The following is a 16759-nucleotide window of genomic DNA, read 5'->3' as shown; positions in this document are numbered from 1 at the left end:
ATTTGGAATTCTGTGAATTGGTTTCTGCAGGGCAGCCTTGGTTTCTAATGTACATAATTGCCTTATACAACAGTATGAGTAACCTACTTATATGTATGTTACCTGCTCTCCCACACAAGGGTATATAGTAAGAAGAGTGTGGATAAATAAGACTATAAAGTATCATGATCAACAGTTTGTGACATTTTTCACAGGAGAAATATATTTGTATTATTTTTTGAACAGATTTATATCTATATGAATCTGTTATGACATGAAACTGTCCACTGTCAACCCCAAACTCTTGCTATAAGGAGCTTCTGAAAACCTTGACTTCAATGACTGTGTCGTGATTTGTGCAGGCGCAAACGATGTTGGCAGAGATAAAGGTAAAATACTCATCTCAGTTCTCGACAGTGTGCTGCCCAAATTAAACAAAACAAATGTAACTGTGGTAAATCAACCCCATAGGTATGACTTACCACCCTGGTCATGCATAAACAAACTGATAGAAAGAGTGAACGTTGAGATAAATGAACTGTGCAAAAAACATCCTTATGTGAATCTAATAGATGTCAGTACATTAAACAGAGACATGCATACCAGTCACGGCCTGCATTTGAATTACTATGGTAAACAGTTCTTGGCTGAAGAAACACAAAAAGATTGCAGGTCAGAGTACCTCGGAGAAATGGATCACTAGGGAAGCCTCATCTCGCCCAACTAGAAGAAACATCAGGCAGCCTCCTCATCTGAATGATTTTTTACTGCCAAAAGCAGTAGCTACAAATTGCACAAACAAGAAACATTTAAATTGAAGGTAGGTGGTACTGTAGATTTTCCCACAAATTCTTTAATAAAGATCTTTCACCAAAATGTTCAGTCCCTAAGCAATAAAGTAGAAGAACTAAATATTTTATTAATGCATGAACTAGAGGATATTTCTGTAATGTGTCTTTCAGAACACTGGCTTGACGAGAACTTAATTAAATCTGTCTGCCTACACAATTTCACTTTGGCTGAGTACTATTGTAGACCTAGTGGTCACTATGGAGGTGTAGCCATGTATGTAAAAGATAATATAGAGTTTACTAAAATAGATAATGTCACCTCCCTAAGTTGTGAAAAATACTTTGAGATGACAGTGATAAAAATTCCGAAATTAGGTTTGATAAGAGCTACAGTGTACTGCTCTCCAACGGGAAAGTTTGAGGTATTTTTAGAAAAAATGGAAATTTTCTTAAATAAGCTGCATAAAACAAGGTGTGATGTTGTAGTATGTGGTGACTTTAACATAGATTTTCTTAGTAAATGTAAACAGAAAACTGCCCTTGGCAATCTCATTAAAACACATAACCTTACAGCCACAGTTACAGTTGCAACGAGAATAACACCAACCAGTCAGATAGGTTTAGATCAAATCCTGATTGATAAAGAGAAATTGGAGTGGTCAGTAAAAGTGTTTAACACAGGATACAGTGACCACAAAGCTCAAATACTTACCACCACAAAGGAAGATGTCAGTACATTAAACAGAGACATGCATACCAGTCACGGCCTGCATTTGAATTACTATGGTAAACAGTTCTTGGCTGAAGAAACACAAAAAGATTGCAGGTCAGAGTACCTCGGAGAGTTAAGAATAACTTACTAAAGGTCAAGAGAAGGATCTACAGGCAGAAAAGCATTGACCACTTTAACTCACTATTGCATACTGAAGACCGGTCTGATGTCTATGAAAAGGAAATCTGAATTCGAAATTCAATATTTTTCTAGACAAAATGGTAAAGCATTTTGATACAGCCTTCCCTCAAAAAATGGTAAATATAAGAGAGAAGACAAGAGGAAAGGGTTGGATTACTAAGGGAATCAGAACTTCTTGCCAGAAAAAAAGGGAGCTCCACATAATGTGCAAAGGAAATAATGCCACTGAGGAATCGCTTACTCACTACAAAACATACACTAAAATCTTACAAAAGGTCATTAAACAGGCAAAAAGAATGTACAATGATTACTACATAAATAATTCTACAAATAAAGTGAAAGCTATGTGGGACATCATTAAAAAAGAAACTGGCAAAAAAAAAGAGAACTGAGGAGAACATTGTCTTGATACACAACAAAAAAAAAGATTTTACAGCCTACAGAAACAGCAAACATATTCAACAAATACTTCACTGGGATGGGTGAAAATTTAATGAAAACTAATTTTAGTTCAACTCAACATCAAGTGGTAAACAAGTGCAACAGTAATAAATTTTCAATGTTTGTGGACCAAGCAAGCAGGAAGGAGACATTAAAGACTCTCAGAGAACTAAAGACAACATACTCAGCAGGAATTGATGGTATACCAAACAGAATCCTAAAACTCTGTATACAAAATATAATTGACCCCCTTACTCATTTATGCAACTGTTCCGTAGAGTCAGGCATCTTTCCAGATCAACTAAAAACATCAAAAGTCATCCCTATTTTCAAAGCTGGTGACAAAGATGAAGTAATAAACTATCGTCCCATTACATTAACATCCTGTTTCTCAAAAGTAATAGAAAAAATTATGTGTAGTAAGTTGTTAAAGTTTATAAACAAAAATAGTGTGATATCTAATACTCAACACGGCTTTAGAAGCGAGAAATCAATGGAGACAGTAATCTATGAATGCATATCTACTTTATTAAAAACAATAGATGAAAAACAACAAACAACAGGAATATTTTTGGACCTAACCAAAGCCTTTGATATGGTAAACCACAAAACCCTATTGAAGAAGCTAGAGCACTATGGAATTAGGGGGTTGGCAAATGATTGGATTCGTTCATTTCTCAGCGACCGTAAACAAAAAGTATCCATCAGACATATAGATGATAAAGCACAAATAATCACAGAATATGTATCATCAGAAAGCAAAATCACTTACAGGGTACCACAAGGGTCAGTAATGGGACCCCTACTTTTCTTGTTATATATCAATGATTTGGATATACATATTGATTCCCACAAAGTAATATTGTTTGCTGATGACACAACAATACTGGTAAAAACAGCAAAAAATGAAGATATGCAAGAAGAAGTAAACACAGTTACAAAAGATCTAAGTAACTGGACAGCAGAAAATCAGTTGATAATAAGCTACAACAAAACAGTAGCCTTAAATTTCCATAACCACCAAAACACCACATTGATATATCCAGAAATAAAAATCAATCAACACCCTACTGCAAATGATGAGGCTACAAAATTTCTCGGCATCTGGATACAAAGAGACTTAAAATGGGACAAACACATAGAACAAATTAATGCCAAGCTGAGCATGGGCTGTTATCTTCTTAGGGTTCTCAAACAATGCATAAATGAACAGGCAATATTGTGTGCCTATTATGCGTACTTCAATGCCCATCTCAAGTATGGACTCATATTCTGGGGAAATTCCCCAGCAACTCAAGGGACATTCAGAATACAAAAAAGAGCCATTAGGATTATGACAGGGAGTGGTGATCGACAGTCCTGCAAACCAATATTTAAAGCACTGAATATACTACCTCTACCGTGTATGTTTATTGTTGACACACTAATGTATGTAAAAAAGTATATGATTGGAAATGATGATGATACTTTAAAAAACAAAGATATACATGATTATAATACTCGAATAAAATATAACTTGCATGTACCCCCAGCCAATACCAGTTTGTATCAGAAAGGTACATGCTATCTGGGTATTAAACTCTCTAATAGACTATCAAATAGTATAAAATGCTTACAAAATATTAGTGCTTTTGAAAGATCTGTCAGAGAATATCTACAGTACCACTGTTTCTACTCAGTAAAGGAATACTTGGACCAGAATAACTGTTAAGAACTAAAGCTACCGTAATTTTTAACATTGTATCATTGTAAGAACTACAACTATTGAAATTGGTAGCATGTTGAAAAGTGATTATTTAAATATGTATCATTTTGCACTTAGTAATAAGTCCAATATCATCCTGTACACTGTACTACATATGATCAAAGGACTCAGTAAATAAACAAATAAATACTTGAGACACAATGCTGGTTATGAAGATTACCTACTTTCACTTCGTTTTGTGTTCACATAAAAGTTGCTTAACTTTCAGTTAAGAAAACATTGCACCCTCAAAATTTTTCAATGGCCTATCCATCTACTACTAGAGATATGTCATCAGTATACATGACCACTGTTTCATTTACAGCATCAGTCATGTGATTTACATATAGAATAAATAGTAATGGTGCCGATGCTAAATCAATAGAACACAATATTTTACCATTTTGAATACTGAAAGCACAGTACCCAATTAGATGCCATTTTTATATTTTATTTTCAATAAATAAATCGATAACATTTATTGCTCTACCTCTTAGCCATACTGATTTAATTTTTCTAACGGATGTCTGTCACATATACAGTCAAAGGTCCTTGACAAGTCAAGGAGTATACTACATACTTGTTTCTGTTTTTCCAGTCCCCTGACTACATATGCTGTGAAGTCTGCAACTGCTGTGTTTGTGGCTCAACCTTTTCTGAAACTGTGCTGTGTTTTATTTATTACACCAGGTGTTTTAAGTGAATATTGGGGTTTAAGGCTTAGTAGCATTTATCACATTCAACATATCATTGTAAGTGATACAGCAAATGGAAGATCAACTAAAACAGTTTTTCTTACAAGTGTCCAATGTGAACACTATTTTTCACACCTATGACCAAGTGTGACTTAAGAATGTGTTAAATGAGTAAGAGAGTTTTTCATGCATTGCCCCAAGAAATCAGTTCGAGAAACTAGTGATGAATTAGCAGTTCCAGTGACATCTGTGTGGGTACTTCTAATGAGATGCTTTCAACTATTTCCTTACTGTTTGCAGTTCTTATGAGATTCAAAACCTATGTACCATGGTTTATGTGCCAACTTGGCAAACAAAATGTTGCTGCATGAGAAGGAAGATTTTCTCCACCATGTCATCTTTGGTGATGAATCGACAGTCACTTAAGTGAAAATGGGGACATGCATAATGTGCACATCAGGAGGTCAGCAAATCCACACAAGGTTGTACAGTTGCAATGGGACTTCCACAAATTAAATGATTTTTAGGCCCTATACCAGTGCAGAGTTTATGGGCCTTTCTTTCTTTCATGGCTAAACTGTAACTGGTGTTTTTTCTCTTGATGTGCTGTAGCTATGGGGTTTCCCTCAATTGGAAGAAGCTGAATCACAGAACTTTATTTGGTAGCAAAATCATGTGCCATCTCACTGGCATAAATCAGTAAGCAATTCGATAAATGACATTATACACAATGTCTGGATTGGCTGCAAGAGGTTGGATGACAGAGCTTGTGCCAATGGCCTCCATATTCATCTCATCTGATGCCATACAATTTTAACCTTTGGGGGTTCATAAGGGATCCTGTGTATGTGCTTCTGCTACCAGCTGATCAACCGAACTTAAGAAACACAATTAAAGCAGTTATTGCAACAATTACTCCAGACAAACTGATCAAGGTCTGGGAAGAACTCACCTATTGGCTCAATGTGTGCCATGGGATGAATGTTGTTCATGTTGAACATGAATGTTGTTCATGTTGAACACAGGTAAGAGAAGCAGTTTCAGTTGCTCTTTCATTTGCTGTATTATTTGAAATTATGAGTTGAACATAAAAATCCTGCAAAGCACCAGGTATTTTATTTATGTACGAAATTTACAAGCCTATCCTTAATGGCTATTTCTACAGTTTAGCGTTGCTGCACTTCACTGTCCACTACTCCCACCATACTATCCCTCCCCCTCCCTGCCCCAGCTTCCTCCTTACCCCCACCTAGTCGCCACTCCCATCATGCACTGGTGCTGCTACTCGCAGTGTGGTTTCAGCTCTCTGAGACTGCAGGCGTGTGTGCAAGTTGTGTTTGCGTGAGTGTGTGTGTGTATGTGTGTGTGTGTGTGTGTATGTGTGTCTACTGCTGACAAAGGCCTTTATGGGCAAAAGCTACAATTGTGTGAATTTTTTTGTTGTGCCTCTCACGACTCAGCATCTCCACTTGGTATTTATTTGTCTGATCACCTTTATACACTCCCATTAACTCCTCCCTACCCTGACTAATTTTTGAAGTGATGCGATTTCTACCAGGCTTTTTTTGTACTTTTATGCATATATGTTTTGACACTAGTAACAACAATGTAGGAAAAGACAGATTTCTACTTACCGTAAAGAAGACACATCAAGTTACAAACAGGTACAATGAAAAGACACCAACATAAAGTTTTCGGCCACAGTTGTCATCACTAAGAGACACACACACCATTCACCCACACACTAGCAAGCACACTTCACGCACCCATGACCAGTCTGAGATGCTGGAGTTGGCGGTCATATTCCTACCAGGAGTTTGCATTGTTTGATTTTTGACACTAATATTTATATAGTAATTCATAGCTTCACAGAAAGATACCCAACTCTTATTCATTTTTTCACTATAAATCCCTTCCAATTTTTCTGTTTTCAGTAAAATGTCCAAGATGTTTAGGTTTCCCGGTTCAGTCTGTCTTGGTTCTACAACTGTATATTTGTTGTCCATGACATTATTCTTGGAGACAGGAATAGAGAATTGGTCTGCATTCCTGTTATGCAGATGGTATACCACCCAGCCACAGTCAAAATATTCATTCAACTTTAAATGAACCTCATCCCATGAGTTTACAGAGCTAATAATAAGTCATTGCTCCTTATTCCCATTTGTCATTTTGCACAAAATTATTAAAAAATTTATGTTCACCAGCCATCATTTTCTTTTTACAGAAATTTACCGCACTTATCAATTTGCTCTCAACATGCTTCTTCCTATAATTTCATTTTTAAGGCTGTCTGAAACTGTTGATTTAAATGTAAAGCTGTCAAACCAAAAAGACAGCATATATGTAAACCAAAACTAATAGAACACATCAATCTTTACAGTAGGTTACATTCACATTATAATATTTGTATCCACCTCAGTATTGTAGTGTTCTGTCTTTTGTGCTGTTATGATGTGGGCCCAGGCTAGGCACGGATACCATAATCCAAGTGCTTGACGACACACACTTAGGTCAGCATTATGCCACTTGAGCAGTTCTGCAACCATGACCCAGCTGCTGGGGCAATGACCAGTGTTCAAGACATTTCACCAGTGCTAGGTGAGTGTCGTACATGACATCTGTAGTGCTGTAGCAACAAGGACTATCCTGTCCTATGGATAAAAGCTAGATGCTGGACCAGGCTGGGCATGGGTACAGCTGGGCTTTGATTCCATGTCTGCTGTGTGTAAACTTCTGCAGTGAGGCTGCCAAATTTCTTCTGCCACCTCGACAGAACAACCAGCCTAGTAGTCCAGCCATAGCTTAGGTGGGCCAATGGTCAAACTAAGACTCCCAGCCCAGTACCACTGAGTTAACCACTGCCAGCCACGGATCTCCTGCCACCATATCAGGATTTGACCCTGGGCGATGCTACAGACTACTGCTGGACTGAAGGTGCCATCACCTGATACAGTATTTCAAGGCAGCTAGGAATATGCAGTTAAGCACAGTTGCTCATTGCGGAGGTGCATAATGAGAAGTGTTGTACCAGTGAATCTTCACCAGTGTGCCCCAGTCGGAGATTAATCACTCACTGGTGATGACCACCTCAAATGCATTCACTATGTCTCTCCAAGAAGAAAACCAATAAAATGTATCAGCCACCACTGGCTGTCTGAATTTACTGCACATCCACCTCCTTACCAGAAACCCCCACACCCATCTATAAGTATCACATTTACTTATTTACATGAGGTGTCAGGAAAGCTGTTGGAGGTTGGAATGACTCACAGATGAAGTGCAGCAACAGTAGTGACAGTGCAGCAGTGGAGTTTAATGAAAATGTACAATAAGTGGTTTTTTTAAATTTTTGTATGGACCTGTGTGGTAGTTTCTTCTCTTTCCACTTTTCTTTTCTGGGGTGTATAGTATGATTCTGGTAGTAATAAATGAGCAGACTAGCAGTGAGTGAAAAAGTGCCAGCTCAGGAAGCTTTTCGGCATATGCTCGATCTGGTAGCTCAAGTGCTAGCTGATAATGTGGAATTGCACAGAGAGCTAGAATGGCTAATGGAACAAAGAAGGGCATAGTCAATTCCAAATGTCTACCTTCCTACATGTCATCACCACCTCATCAGTAAATCCATTTGTGGGGAAGTCTGTGTGTGTGTCGTGTGTGTGTGTATATATATATATAATGGAAACATTCCACGTGGGAAAAATATATCTAAAAACAACGATGATGTGACTTACCAAACGAAAGTGCTGGCACGTCGATAGACACACAAACAAACACAAACATACACACAAAATTCTAGCTTTCGCAACCAACGGTTGCTTTGTCAGGAAAGAGGGAAGGAGAGGGAAAGATGAAAGGATTTGGGTTTTAAGGGAGGGGGTAAGGAGTCATTCCAATCCCGGGAGTGGAAAGACTTACCTTAGGGGGAAAAAGGACGAGTATACACTCGCACACACACACACATATCCATCCACAGCAGACACACACACACACACACACACACACACACACACACACACACACATATATATATATATATATATATATATATATAGACACACACGCACACACACACACACACACACACACACACACACACAAAGATGATGAGACTTACCAAACAAAAGCGCTGGCAGGTCGATAACACACAAAAAAACACAAACATACTCACAAAATTCAAGCTTTCGCAACAAACGGTTGCTTCATCAGGAAAAAGGGAAGGAGAGGGAAAGACGAAAGGATGTGGGTTTTAAGGGAGAGGGTAAGGAGTCATTCCAATCCCGGGAGCGGAAAGACTTACCTTAGGGGGAAAAAAGGACAGGTATACACTCGCGCACACACACACACACACATATCCATCCGCACATACACAGTCACAAGCAGACATTTGTAAACGCAAAGAGTTTGGGCAGAGACGTCAAAGAGGCGGAAGTACAGAGGCAAAGATGTTGTTGAAAGACAGGTGAGGTATGAGCGGCGGCAACTTGAAATTAGCGGAGGTTGAGGCCTGGCGGATAACGAGAAGAGAGAATATACTGAAGTGCAGCTTCCTATCTCCGAAGTTCTGACAGGTTGGAGTTAGTAGGAAGTATCCAGTTAACCCAGACGATGAAACACTGTGCCAAGATGTGCTGGCCATGCAACAAGGCATGTTTAGCCACAGGGTGATCCTCATTACCAACAAACACGGTCTGCCTGTGTCCATTCCTGCGAATGGACAGTTTGTTGCTGGTCATTCCCACATAGAAAGCTTCACAGTGTAGGCAGGTCAGTTGGTAAATCACGTGGGTGATTTCATACGTGGCTCTGCCTTTGATCGTGTACACCTTCCGGATTACAGGACTGGAGTAGGTGGTGGTGGGAGGGTGCATGGGACAGGTTTTACACTGGGGGCGGTTACAAGGCTAGGAGCCAGAGGGTAGGGAAGGAGGTTTGGGGATTTCATAGGGATGCACTAAGACGTTAAGAAGGTTAGGTGGATGGCAGAAAGACACTCTTGGTGGAGTGGGGAGGATTTCATAAAGGATGGATCTCATTTCAGGGCAGGATCTGAGGAAGTCATATCCCTACTGGAGAGCCACATTCAGAGTCTGATCCAGTCCCGGATAGAATCCTGTCACAACTGGGGCACTTTTGGGGTTCTTCTGTGGATGGTTCTGGGTTTGAGGGGATGAGGAAGAGGCTCTGGTTATTTGCTTCTGTACCAGGTTGGGAGGGTAGTTGCGGGATGCGAAAGCTGTTTTCGGGTTGTTGGTGTAATTGTTCAGGGATTCCGGACTGGACCAGATTCATTTGCCACGAATACCTAGGCTGTAGGGAAGGGACCATTTGATGTGGAATGGGTGGCAGCTGTCATAATGGAGGTACTGTTGCTTGTTGGTGGGTTTGATGTGGACGGACGTGTGAAGTTGGCCATTGGACAGATGGAGGTCAGCGTCAAGGAAAGTGGTATGGGATTTGGAGTAGGACCAGGTGAATCTGATGGAACCAAAGCAGTTGAGATTGGAGAGGGAATTCTGGAGTTCTTCTTCACTGTGAGTCCAGATCATGAAGATGTCATCAATAAATCTGTACCAAACTTTAGGTTGACAGGCCTGGGTAACCAAGAAGGCTTCCTCTAAGTGACCCATGAATAGGCTGCCATACGAGGGGGCCATCCTGGTACCCATGGCTGTTCCCTTTAATTGTTGGTGTGTCTGGCCTTTGAAAGTGAAGAAGTTGTGGGTCAGGATGAAGCTGGATAAGGTAATGAGGAAAGAGGTTTTAGGTAGGGTGGAAGGTGATTGGCGTGAAAGGAAGTGCTCCATCACAGTGGGGCCCTGGAAGTGCGGAATATTTGTGTATAAGGAAGTGGCATCAATGGTTACAAGGATGTTTTCCGGGGGTAACAGACTGCGTAAGGATTCCAGGCGTTCGAGAAAGTGGTTAGTGTCTTTGATGAAGGATGGGAGACTGCATGTAATGGGTTGAAGGTGTTGATCTACGTAGGCAGAGATACGTTGTGTGGGGGCTTGGTAACCAGCTACAATGGGGTGGCCAGGCTGATTGGGTTTGTGAATTTTAGGAAGAAGGTAGAAGGTAGGGGTGCGGGGTGTCGGTGGGGTCAGTAAGTTGATGGAGTCAGGTGAAAGGTTTTGTAGGGGGCCTAAGGTTCTGAGGATTCCTTGAAGCTCTGCCTGGGCATCAGGAATGGGATTACCTTGGCAAACTTTGTATGTGGTGTTGTCTGAAAGCTGACGCAGTCCCTCAGCCACATACTCCCGATGATCAAGTGCCATGGTCGTGGAACCCTTGTCTGCTGCAACAATGACGATGGATCAGTCAGCCTTCAGATCACGGATAACCTAGGCGTCAGCAGTGGCGATGTTGGGAGTAGGATTAAGGTATATTAAGAAGGATTGAGAGGCAAGACTGGAAGTCAGAAATTCCTGGAAGGTTTGGAGAGGGTGATTTTGAGGAAGAGGACGTGGGTCCCCCTGTGACGGAGGACGGAAGTGTTTCAGGCAGGGTTCAATTTGGATAGTGTCTTGGGGAGTTGGACCATTAGGAGTAGGATTAGGATCAGTTTTCTTTGTGGCAAAGTGATATTTCCAGCAGAGAGTACGAGTGTAGGACAGTAAATATGTGACAAGGGCTGTTTGGTTGAATCTGGGAGTGGGGCTAAAGGTGAGGCCTTTGGATAGGACAGAGGTTTCAGATTGGGAGAGAGGTTTGGAGGAAATGTTAACTACTGAATTAGGGTGTTGTGGTTCCAGATTGTATTGATTGCAATTTTGAGGTTTTGGGGGAGTGGAGCTGGAAGTGGGAGATTGAGTAGATGGGAGAGACTGGGTCTGTGTGCAATGAGAGGAGTTTGAGGTTTGCTGTAAAGGTTGTGAAGGGTGAGTGAGTTGCCTTTCCGGAGGTGGGAAACCAGGAGATTGGATAGTTTTTTGAGGTGGAGGGTGGCATGCTGTTCTAATTTGCGGTTGGCCTGTAAGAGGATGCTCTGAACAGCCGGTGTGGATGTGGGAGAGGAAAGATTGAGGACTTTTATTAAGGATAGGAGTTGACGGGTGTGTTCATTGGCTGAGTTGATGTGTAGGTGAAGGTTTAGGTGGGTGAGGGCAATGGATTGTTCAGTTTGGAACTGGTATAGGGACTGATGGAAAGAAGGGTTACAGCCAGAGATGGGAACTTTAAATGTGAGGCCTTTGGGGGTAATGCCAAATGTCAGACAAGCCTGAGAAAATAAAATATGGGAGCGTAATCTGGCTAGGGTGAAGGCATGTTTGCGGAGGGAATGTAAATAAAACTTAATGGGGTCTTTGTGGCGGTGTTGTGAGGGTGACATGGTATTAGAGGGTGGAAAGTGTAACATGAGGCTGAAATGAAAATGAAAATAAAAATATATGGGGAGAGATAAAGGAGAACTAGAAAGCAACTGGAGATCAGGTGTGAAAAAAGGCGAAAAAGTGTTGGTTAAAGCTGGGCTATATTGATCCTGTGGTGAACTTGGGTTGGTAGACAATAATGTGAGCAAAGGTTAGGTGGTTGTGTCGCCGCCAAAACACGTTAAATAGTGGAGAAAGTCGGGAAAATTTCGAAAAAACTGCGTGTAAATGTATTACAAGGAGTGGTTTTGTGATGGCAGATTATGAAAGTGAGGCTAACAATTGTCTGACAAAGAAATAATGACGTTAAAACCTGTGGGAAGTGGCTAAAAAGGATCAGTGATGTGGGAAAAATGGAAATGGAAATAAAGCGAAAGTTATTAGAACTAGCCAAAATGGTTGTTTAATAGGTGAAAGGAACTGTTTGTGAACTGGAAACGGTGAATTTTATAGCAAAGGTAGTGTTGAAAGCGGAAGAAGCAAACTTTTTTTTGGTTTGGAAGTGGGTTACATATTACTGAGTATATATAGGCGGTATAAAATTGTATGGTGGATTACGGTAAAAAGGAGAAGGTGAATACAAAGTGAAACTACTTGCAAAAACAGAAAGAGAAAAAAATATGACAGAAAAGATTTCGAAATGCAACAGTGACAATAACAAACGTAATTGTTGGGTTCAAATTAATGATATGAATATAATAGAGGGAAACATTCCATGTGGGAAAAATATATCTAAAAACAAAGATGACGTGACTTACCAAACGAAAGCGCTGGCAGGTTGATAGACACACAAACAAACACAAACATACACACAAAATTCAAGCTTTCGCAACCAACGGTTGCTTCATCAGGAAAGAGGGAAGGAGAGGGAAAGATGAAAGGATGTGGGTTTTAAGGGAGAGGGTAAGGAGTCATTCCAATCCCGGGAGCAGAAAGATTTACCTTAGGGGGAAGAAAGGACAGGTATACACTTGCACTCACACACATATCCATCCACACATACACAGATACAAGCAGACTAGTGATGGGGAGCTCGTGAATGAGTTGTTCAAATGAACGCTTCACTGCAGTGAAGTGTGAACTAACCATTCAATTTCAATGAACAGGTACTTCAAACTCTTCAGAGGTAGCACACTGCACACATTCTTCTAATTCACTCACTCTCTTCCCCTCTCCCTTTTCCTCTCCCACTTCATCGGCGCCACGTCACTCATTCTCACTTCACTTCAGTCCTCCTTCTACTGCCTGTTGAAGAATCGTGTGGTGTTTGTGAGGAGCGATAGGTTTAGGAGGGGTTCGGGAGGTGAGGGGCCAAGGGAAGGCAGCGTCAGCTGCTTCATGCAGTGCTGGCATCATTACCCATGACCATTTGTACAACTAAACTTCGCGTCTACGGGTATCCTACCGTTGGCAACGCTTGCAGACAAATGAATATTAAAGATACAAACGAAGAGGCTGACTGTATGAGCATGCACAGCCAACATGAAAATAAAAGGTTTGTTAATAACACTGAAAGAGGGATTTTACTCAAAATCGTACCAATGACTACAGGTGACTGTTTACGTGTTGAATGTGCAGGGTTATTATTCTCAACAAAAATAAAATCTACAGGAAAACTTCTGAATAATTACTTAACATACGTGTATAGACTTTGTGACAGTGGTAAACATACTGATTCTATTTTGGATTAAATTTTAAAAGGAACATAAAATTGGACTGCGTTTCTTTGGTAGCCCTGGTTTTCAGTCCATGAATACAAAAAATAAAACTCAGATGCTGCAAGAGCGTAAAACGTTGCGTGCATGTTACTGCATAGTTCGGCCATCTGTTGGTAAAATTATGAAGTATTATGAAGCTTCATTGTACGAGCGAGGCGAAGCGAGCATAGCAGCGGCTGAGCGGCGAACTGGGCAAAGAGTGAAACGAATGAAGTAGTTCACGGGAATGAACGAGTTTGACCAATCTCCAAAGCAGACATTTGTAAAGGCAAAGAGTTTGGGCAGAGATGTCAGTCGAGGCGGAAGTACAGAGGCAAAGATGTTGTTGAAAGACAGGTGAGGTATGAGCGGTGGCAACTTGAAATTAGCGGAGGTTGAGGCCTGGTGGATAATGAGAAGAGAGAATATACTGAAGGGCAGCTTCCCATCTCCGAAGTTCTGACAGGTTGGAGTTAGTAGGAAGTATCCAGATAACCCAGACGATGAAACACTGTGCCAAGATGTGCTGGCCATGCAACAAGGCATGTTTAGCCACAGGGTGATCCTCATTACAAACAAACACTGTCTGCGTGTGTCCACTCATGCAAATGGACAGTTTGTTGCTGGTCATTCCCACATAGAAAGCTTCACAGTGTAGGCAGGTCAGTTGGTAAATCATGTGGGTGCTTTCACACGTGGCTCTGCCTTTGATCGTGTACACCTTCTGGGTTACAGGACTGGAGTACGTGGTGGTGGGAGGGTGCATGGTACAGGTTTACACCGGGGGCAGTTACAAGGGTAGGAGCCAGAGGGTAGGGAAGGTGGTTTGGGGATTTCATAGGGATAAACTAAGAAGTTACGAAGGTTAGGTGGACAGCAGAAAGACACTCTTGGTGGAGTGGTGAGGATTTCATGAAGGATGAATCTCATTTCAGGGCAGGATTTGAGGAAGTGCCACATTCAGAGTCTAATCCAGTCCCGGAAAGTATCCTGCCTCAAGTGGGGCACTTTTGGGGTTCTTCTGTGGAAGGTTCTGGGTTTGAGGGGATGAGGAAGTGGCTCTGGTTATTTGCTTCTGTACCAGGTTTGGAGGGTAGTTGCGGGATGCGAAAGCTGTTTTCAGATTTTTGGTGTAATGGTTCAGGGATTCCAGACTGGAGCACATTCGTTTGACACGAAGACCTAGGCTGTAGGGAAGGGACCATTTGATGTGGAATCGGTGGCATCCTTTCGTCTTTACCTGTCCTTCCCTCTTTCCTGATGAAGCAACCGTTGGTTGCGAAAGCTTGAATTTTGTGTGTATGTTTGTGTGTCTATCAACCTGCCAGCACTTTTGTTTGGTAAGTCACATCATCTTTGTTTTTAGATATATTTTTCCCACGTGGAATGTTTTCCTCTATTATATTCATATCATTAATTTGAACCCAACAATTACGTTTGTTATTGTCACTGTTGCATTTCGAAATCTTTTCTGTCATCTTTTTTCCTCTTTCTGTTTTTGCAAGTAGTTTCACTTTGCATTCACCTTCTCCTTTTTACCGCAATCTACCATACAATTTTATCCCGCCTATATGTACTCAGTAATATGTAACCCACTTCCAAACCAAAAAAAAAGTTTGCTTCTTCCGCTTTCAACACTACCTTTGCTATAAAATTCACCGTTTCCAGTTCACAAACAGTTCCTTTCACCTATTAAACAACCATTTTGGCTAGTTCTAATAACTTTCGCTTTATTTCCATTTCCATTTTTCCCACATCACTGATCCTTTTTAGCCACTTCCCACAGGTGTTAACGTCATTATTTCTTTGTCAGACAATTGTTAGCCTCACTTTCATAATCTGCCATCACAAAACCACTCCTTGTAATACATTTACACGCAGTTTTTTCGAAATTTTCCCGACTTTCTCCACTATTTAACGTGTTTTGGCGGCGACACAACCACCTAACCTTTGCTCACATTATTGTCTACCAACCCAAGTTCACCACAGGATCAACATAGCCCAGCTTTAAGCAACACTTTTTCGCCTTTTTTCACACCTGATCTCCAGTTGCTTTCTAGTTCTCCTTTATCTCTCCCCATATATTTTTATTTTCATTTTCATTTCAGCCTCATGTTACACTTTCCACCCTCTAATACCATGTCACCCTCACAACACCGCCACAAAGACCCCATTAAGTTTTATTTACATTCCCTCCGCAAACATGCCTTCACCCTAGCCAGATTACGCTTCCATATTTTATTTTCTCAGGCTTGTCTGACATTTGGCATTACCCCCAAAGGCCTCACATTTAAAGTTCCCATCTCTGGCTGTAACCCTTCTTTCCATCAGTCCCTATACCAGTTCCAAACTGAACAATCCATTGCCCTCACCCACCTAAACCTTCACCTACACATCAACTCAGCCAATGAACACACCCGTCAACTCCTATCCTTAATAAAAGTCCTCAATCTTTCCTCTCCCACATCCACACTGGCTGTTCAGAGCATCCTCTTACAGGCCAACCGCAAATTAGAACAGCATGCCACCCTCCACCTCAAAAAACTATCCAATCTCCTGGTTTCCCACCTCCGGAAAGGCAACTCACTCGCCCTTCACAACCTTTACAGCAAACCTCAAACTCCTCTCATTGCACACAGACCCAGTCTCTCCCATCTACTCAATCTCCCACTTCCAGCTCCACTCCCCCAAAACCTCAAAATTGCAATCAATACAATCTGGAACCACAACACCCTAATTCAGTATTTAACATTTCCTCCAAACCTCTCTCCCAATCTGAAACCTCTGTCCTATCCAAAGGCCTCACCTTTAGCCCCACTCCCAGATTCAACCAAACAGCCCTTGTCACATATTTACTGTCCTACACTCGTACTCTCTGCTGGAAATATCACTTTGCCACAAAGAAAACTGATCCTAATCCTACTCCTAATGGTCCAACTCCCCAAGACACTATCCAAATTGAACCCTGCCTGAAACACTTCCGTCCTCCGTCACAGGGGGACCCACGTCCTCTTCCTCAAAATCACCCTCTCCAAACCTTCCAGGAATTTCTGACTTCCAGTCTTGCCTCTCAATCCTTCTTAATATACCTTAATCCTACTCCCAACATCGCCACTGCTGAAGCCT

The 16759-nt window shown here is 41.2% G+C and overlaps 1 protein-coding gene across 4 annotated transcripts in view; it reads right to left on the bottom strand.

Annotated features, from left to right (window-relative positions):
- LOC124800364 (parathyroid hormone/parathyroid hormone-related peptide receptor-like) overlaps nt 1-16759 on the bottom strand; it is a 490636-nt gene that overhangs the window by 28911 nt on the left and 444966 nt on the right. The window lies entirely within an intron of this gene.

Source organism: Schistocerca piceifrons, chromosome 1 (genome assembly GCF_021461385.2).
Source record: "Schistocerca piceifrons isolate TAMUIC-IGC-003096 chromosome 1, iqSchPice1.1, whole genome shotgun sequence".
NCBI lineage: Eukaryota > Metazoa > Arthropoda > Insecta > Orthoptera > Acrididae > Schistocerca > Schistocerca piceifrons.
Note: the sequence above shows the minus strand (reverse complement) of the source record. Positions and strands in the feature narration are given on the sequence as shown.